This window comes from Vanessa tameamea, chromosome 9 (assembly GCF_037043105.1).
Source record: "Vanessa tameamea isolate UH-Manoa-2023 chromosome 9, ilVanTame1 primary haplotype, whole genome shotgun sequence".
In the NCBI taxonomy this organism is placed as follows: Eukaryota; Metazoa; Arthropoda; class Insecta; order Lepidoptera; family Nymphalidae; genus Vanessa; species Vanessa tameamea.
The window spans coordinates 8,342,757-8,350,413 of record NC_087317.1 but is presented as its reverse complement, the minus strand read 5'-3'; positions in this window follow the sequence as shown (position 1 = coordinate 8,350,413).

Below are 7,657 nucleotides of genomic sequence, written 5' to 3'. Positions count from 1 at the left end.
GTGATCGTTTCATTCCCAAGGCGTTCTATCATATATAAAGTCGTTATTGTTATTCACTTTAACACACACACAAATGTTTTTTAATTGTATTTTGAATATAACTATAGACCAATTTTGAATGTGTTCTAGGATCCTGTTAGAAAAGCGTATACATAGCCCCACAAAAGATGTACTAACCCTCTGTAACAAGTTTATTTTTGTTCCTTGTAGCGTCAACATCACAATTTCTAGCATGATCATATTGGGTCAACATTATCAAGTATGTATTGAGAAGCGACAGTCTTAATACTTTAATTTCCTGAAATTTACTTCTTAGTTAATCTTTAAGAGCCAGGTAATACATTGCACGAATAGCCCTTTTTCTCTTGTTAGTTAATATGATATAAAATATAATAAAATAGTAATAATGATTCCGGCTTTACTGCTCATTTCGTTTTAAACAATAAACTTGTATTATACAATATTTTAAAATATTTAAATTAATTTCACGTACGCCTTTCATAATTTACATGTTTGTACACTCATATACTCGTATATCAAGTAAGTTTTATTGGTTTTAAAAAATATGATATTGCATTTCAGTATCATATTTTATGATCTTCAGCGCTATTCTGTAAGAACTCACTTCGTATCTCAGTCGCGAAATGTTGAAAACTTACAGGGATACGCCATTTTCTGACATATCCCGATCGCTTTCAGTGGTGAAATTTCAATTTGTTCTTGCACAATAGCTTTACGGAAGTGTTTTCTGAAAGAATTCACTTCGTATCTAACTCGTGAAATGTAAATTAAAAAAATAAACGATCTTGATATGTGTATTTTATAATTATTGAATTTATACTTCTTTCGGCGCGTTTTGAAAAAATGATGAGAGCGAAATTTTATGATATGAGATGCGCGCACTGGGAAATGAAAAATACACGATGAGTTGCTCGCTGAACATATTTTTAATTGTTGTAAAAATTAAATGTTACCTATTTTTATGTTGGTAATAATACAAGTAGTTTCATTCTTACAAATTTGCGATAAGAAATTACTTTATTATCAATGACTTTGAAGAAAGTGCGGTCAACATCAAAATAAATACCTAGTAGGAATCTTTATTTAAAATTGTAAGCTTGTTACGAAGCGATCAGTTACGCTATCTAAACTCTCTTAATTGGCTACAACATGGCCGAGAATTTCCCAAATTTGTACCAAAACAGTCTTTGTTGCTAACAATAGCAGGGCCTGTTGGAAAACGATCGGAAACCCGATTACGAAGTGGCTGTATGAATATTCATCGTCCAGATGTTCAAATCCGAATGGAGCTATCGGACTATCGGGAGAAGTGGGTCGGATGCTTGGCTACCTGATCATCAGTTGATTTATTGAAATATTATTTTGAAAGTCTGTCGAGTTCTATTATTTCAATGTTAACATTTAAATCATTTAATTTTATATTCAATTGTTTTGAACAATGACAAATTAAAATAATAACTAATTTTGATTTTTTTAACTATCCAAGAGATAGTTTATTGCTAAATAAATACTATAAAGATAATAAGGAAGCTCGGAATTAGTATTTGTTGTTGCCAAGCAAAATGAAAAAGAATTAACATGTCTGTGTTAATTAATAGAAAAGAGTAAACATTGAGATTCATGCTGTTTTCTCTCGGTAGAATCTATATTCTCAACCGGTGGCAGCTTTTCATTTCATTCAATATAGTAACGAATTACAACAGATCAAAAGTTTCGAGCACTTACTAGATATGTACGTAAATACATATTATGCTATTCTAGACTTTTCTAGATCAATTTTGAAAATATATAAATAGTAAAGATTAGTAATACAGAGTTTTAATTAATTTATTAAAGATTTATCAAAATTTCAACTGATTTATTTAGGCAAATATTCACATCTTAAAATATGACTTGAAATGGTCCTGACGATCGATATTTTTACATTAAATTTGCGTTAATGGGGGTCTTATTACAAATTCAGTATCGCTCTAATTGGCAACATCTAACTGCTAGGCTGTGGAATAATTACTTTTATAAAGGAGCGAAGAGTTTCATAATGGCTGCAATTACGGGGTTTGCGGCGTTTTGTTCTAGAACGGGGCGGACGTGTCGCGTGTACAAATCATTTTGCCACGAAAATGACTGTAACATTCATATAGAACGAAAAGTTCACGATTTTTCTTTCTTATTTAATTTGTTTATAGATATAGTATGGCGGAATTATCACAATTTGGAAACCAATTTTTTCAATTTTCAGTGCTCATCAGACAGAAAATAGTAACTACAGGCACAAGGGACAGAACACCTTAGTTGGTTGGTGATGTGTTGGTAATGGTGACCATTGGTGACCATTTACCATCAAGTGGCTTTACTTAGTCAAATCGCCCTTATATAGTCAATCCGCCGCTAACCTTGACTAGCTTTAGTGTTAGAAAAAAAAAAATAAACAATAGAATAGAAAAAAGAAAAATCAAAATACGCAGTTTTTCTCAAATTTACAATAAATTATTACTGAAGAATTGAGACATAGAATTTCGACCAATGGGCGAACACTAGTATTATGTAAATGTGATGTAGATTCAAAAGCTTGAACTAACAGGATATTACATTGTTTGTATCAAGATCCTCCTTATTCATATTTGTATGTTAATGTTGTAGGGGACAAACATGATATAGTATTGTTAGCTGACGATATATCTTCTATATTTTAAAAAAATTAAAATAAACAGGAAGGGTATGATGATTTAAACAATTATATGACATAGTACATAATGACGGCTTAGTTTACATAATCCTGTGTTAAATAATAATAAGAAATGAAGTTATAAAATTCAGGAATCCGAATTTGAAAATGTCTGTTCGCGCAATATACGACCTAGGAGCTAAAAATCTTTCAGGAACAAATTTAAAGAAATCAAGATATTTAGTGTTGCTTCTCAATACATTATTTTGTACTGTTATGTATGTACGTAAAAGTATTAATGACTTTGTGAGAATGTGGTTCATAGCATTGGTACAAGGAACATAAACATACATAATGAGCCTGTAAATTTCCCACCGCTGGGCTAAGGCCTCCTCTCCCTTTCAGGAGAAGGTATGGAGCATAATCCACCACGCTGCTCCAATGCGGGTTGGTGGAATACACATGTGGCAGAATTTCGTTGAAATTAGACACATGCAGGTTTCCTCACGATGTTTTCCTTCACCGCCGAGCACGAGATGAATTATAAACAAATTAAGCACATGTAAATTCAGTGGTGCCTGCCTGGGTTTGAACCCGAAATCATCGGTTAAGATGCACGCGTTCTAACCACTGGGCCATCTCGGCTCATACAATGGTACAAGGAATAAACACAAACTAATAACTTCTGTTACTCGCATGCACAGAGTCAGTAAAGCTTTTGTATACGGTTTTACAACACGATCCCCGAATTCGTGTAAATTTTCAAATTAAAAAATAACATATACCATAACAATAATAAGCGTTGTTATCTTGTCTACGAGACTATTTATCTAAGTATAGTAGTAGTAGATTCGTTGGTAGCACGCCTTGGGAATGAAACGATCAACGTCTGGCTATTTATTTGTTATATTGAATACTAGCGACTCGCCCCGGCTTAGAAAATATATAACATAAATATAGTTTAGAGCATATTGTACTCAGGAATGATGTAGCTTTCTACTAGGGATTTTTTTTTTTAATTGGGGCATTACTTCCGGAAAATAAACCCTACATATACACACACGCACAATTTTTACCTCTTTATAATATTAGTACAGATACTAATATTATGTAAACAATCATAAATTGACAAAAAAAAACATCATCGTTCGTCTCAGGTTTAATTTTACTTTTTATACGTGAGTATAAGAGTCGAGATGGCTCAGTGGTTAGAACACGAGCATCTTAACCGATGATTTCGGGTTCAAGCCCAGGCAAGCACCACTGAATTTTCATGTGCTTATTTTGTGTTTATATATACCTGCATGTGTCTAATTTTAACGAAATTCTGCCACATATGTATTCCACCAACACGCATTGGAGCAGCGTGGTGGAATATGCTCCATACCTTCTCCTCGAAGGGAGAGGAGGCCTTAGCCCAGTAGTGGGAAATTTACAGGCTGTTAATGTAAAAATGTAATGTAAACGTGAGTATAATACCTCTTTATTGAATAAAAGATTTTGAATGAAATCAATTCAAAATCTTTTAATGATCTGGTGTCTAAGATCTGATGAGGTAGATTTGTATATGCTCGATACTTTGGTCTTTCTGGTAGGTTTCTAGCTATATCCTTCCTGCAAGTGTCTATGGAAACTGCTCTAATCGTCGTTGTAAGTTTATTTTTTTTCGGTTTTGTTATGTTTATCTACGCTACTATGCTAGGGGGCGTATTATTCTGCCAATGTCGCGCATCATAGGAGGCATGTAAGAGGTTAATTAGTTCAAAATTATTGTTTTTAATGACAATTTACTAGTTTTAGAAGGAAAAACTCAAAGAGAACAAAACCATAAAGGAAAGTCTGGTAATCACGATACCAAAAACAAAATAAATGTAATTAATTGACAAATTAAATTGACATCACAAAACCTCTATTATTCAAATTCATTTTCATAACATTTCTTTTCGCAATATTATGAACGAAAATTTATTAAAATAATTTATTATTTTGTTCCCTTTTTATCTTTTATTTTTTTTAATTAAAAAATAAATTTATTTTAACAAATACTGATAAAAAAATAGATAACATTAAGTGCTTAAATATATACACAAATATGAATTAAAAATAGTTACTATATAAATCTTGACCGCGCGGAATGGTGGCAAGAATGCCAGCAGCATTTCTTAAATATTGTTCTTTATTAAATATTCATTAATCTGTGTTGTGTTGATGCAATGTATCCTTTGATATAGTTTAAAAAATAATTATTATTATGGATAAGCACTGAGAGGTCAATATTGTAAAATAGTGAATTTTTTTTAAGCTTACAAAAAACAAGTATAATTACATACTTTTGATTCAAAATCAATTTAAATAATTTACATATAATTATATTCAAATATAAATTTTAAACGTTTTTACGACTTGAAATTTAGATTATACCAAGAAAAATGCACATACCTAAATTATACTTATTCATATATAAAATATATATTATTAAACACATAAGATTACGAATGTTTATTTTATGAGAAAGATAAATATAATTTTTTTATTGTATTGTAATGTTAAGTTTGTATTAAATAAAATTATACAAGATCGTTTTCTAGCGCTGTGCACGTTATAAATAGTTTCATATTCGTTGTAATAAATGTAGTCTGCTAGTGCAAAGGGTAAGCCCCAAGAGGAGTTCAAAATTAAACGTTATACATAAAACGAATTTATGAAGAAGTAACACCTTATGAACAATAAATTGCAAGTATGCGGCGCCGTAAGACCCTAATGAAAAGATACAATCGGAGCAGGGAAAATGTACACTAATTTATTTGTATGATAAAACAAATTTAAGTACGATAAATATTTTTATAAGTACAATTACTTTTGTTTTTTCATTGTTAGCTTTGTGAATGGAACATTTGGATCTTAAACGAAGGTTTGGGATTCGAGGAAAATGACAAAAGGTAACGAATAGGTATACAATTTGTGTGAAGAAAAACTAATTTAACTATTTACACTTAATAAATTATAAAAATTGTTCCAGTAATAAAAATATCCGGTGTATTGCAAGCTTCGTTTGTTTATGAGACAATAAACTTATCTAATAAGATCAATTGTAAGATTTACCTACGGATTTGAAGATAGGATTTTTCTTTTAGATCATTGAATGGAAAGTACTTATTCTGAGGAGGCTATGACAAATAAATACTTATTACAAAAAATATTTAATAATATGTATAAATATATTTGAAAAGTGTCTTTTTATTCTGCATGGATTGCAATGTTTGTAAATTAGACACGTAAGGGAATCGTTATAATTGTGTGATTAATTCAAGGATCATATATCAGGATATCTGAGACTTCATTTAATCTAAACGATTAGTTATTAATACTGATGACGTTGTTGATGACGTCAGCCAAATTGAGGTCAAGATTCCTAATGATATAAATAACCTTCGTTATTTATGTATATTAATTACAATGCCCATTCATTGTTCACGAGGAATCATTTTTTTTTAAAAACATTTTTCAAATATAATCATAGCAGAATTACATTTTAATTTTCTTGATTTGGACTACGAAAACGTAAACGTAAAACTAAATAACCTGTATTACGACTGATGCAAAGTCAGACGTTTCACGCCTATCTTGTTCAATTCAATAAATTGAAATAAATCATCGTGTCATTCTATCTAACGTTGAAGTTCCAACGCCTTTAAATATGGAAGTGCGGTGAATAATAAATATAATCTTATATTGGATCTGGCATACTGTCAGCGCCGACTTCTGAAGTGTTCACAGCCCTTGAATACAAAAGAAGTGTTCGTAATAACGGATTCTAGATTTATCATTGTACATCCGTATAGCTTTGGAATTTACAATTCTATTTACAAATTCGAATATTTACCAAGGATGGTAGTGGGATTTTAAAATTATTAAATTTTTTCTCTACACGTTAGTGTTTTCATGCAAGCGTAAATGGCAAATGGATTAGTGGCTTTCGACCGACACTGCGTGTGGATTTAACGGTTACGACAGGTTTTAAGGGGACTACATGAGCTAAATGCAAGTTTTATAATGCAAAAAAGTATAAGATCCGATGCAGTAAACCAAATGAAAAAAATATATGATAATCTTCAGGATACATGCTAGTTATTTGCTATTTTGAAAACATGATGTAATTAATTTGGTACGATAGAAAAAAATTACAAAGTTACCTCTAAAAAAATCTTTTAATAAATAAAAACTATACTTATATACATTTAATAATTCTGGTTTTTTGTCAGATTATTCTACAAGCAATATATTATTTAACCTCTGCGTCACTTTTTTAATAACTTCAATAGATTTTTTTTAAATCAGATATTCTTATTTTCGAACAAAATTCGTACGCATGTGTGCGTAAACGCCGTGTACAGACATTGCCGGCCGAGGCCTGATGCTATATAGACGTGTCGATCTTTTCGTTACGAGCCTCATTACGTAACGAAATATTTTTTTGTAATTTTAATTGTAAATTCATTGTTTCATGTTTTCTTATAATAAATATTATTCTTTCTTGTAGATAAATATATTAAGTTAAAATAATGTAGTAGTAATTAGGCATTTGTTTTTTATTATATTATTTGTCATAAATTTTAATTGTGTAAATATGGGAAATGAAGTGAAACGCGTGAGGAAAACTAAAAAACGTTTATATAAATTAAGCGCCGAACATACTTATGAACGATATTAAAAGGTAAGAGTATTTTTTTAGTAAACATATTTTTTTTTTATAAATTATGAATATTGAAAACATCTATTAGAAAAAATGTGCAATCAGTTCGCATAGAATCAAATTTTTCGAGCTGTTCTTCAAATATTATGATAGAGTATTTGGTGAAAGTAAGGATAAAATCAATTCAGAGTGACTACGTTCGATCCCCATGATCTCGAAGCAATTTGATATTTTTCATTAAAAGTACTATGGGGCATATTTAGATACATATTTTTTAA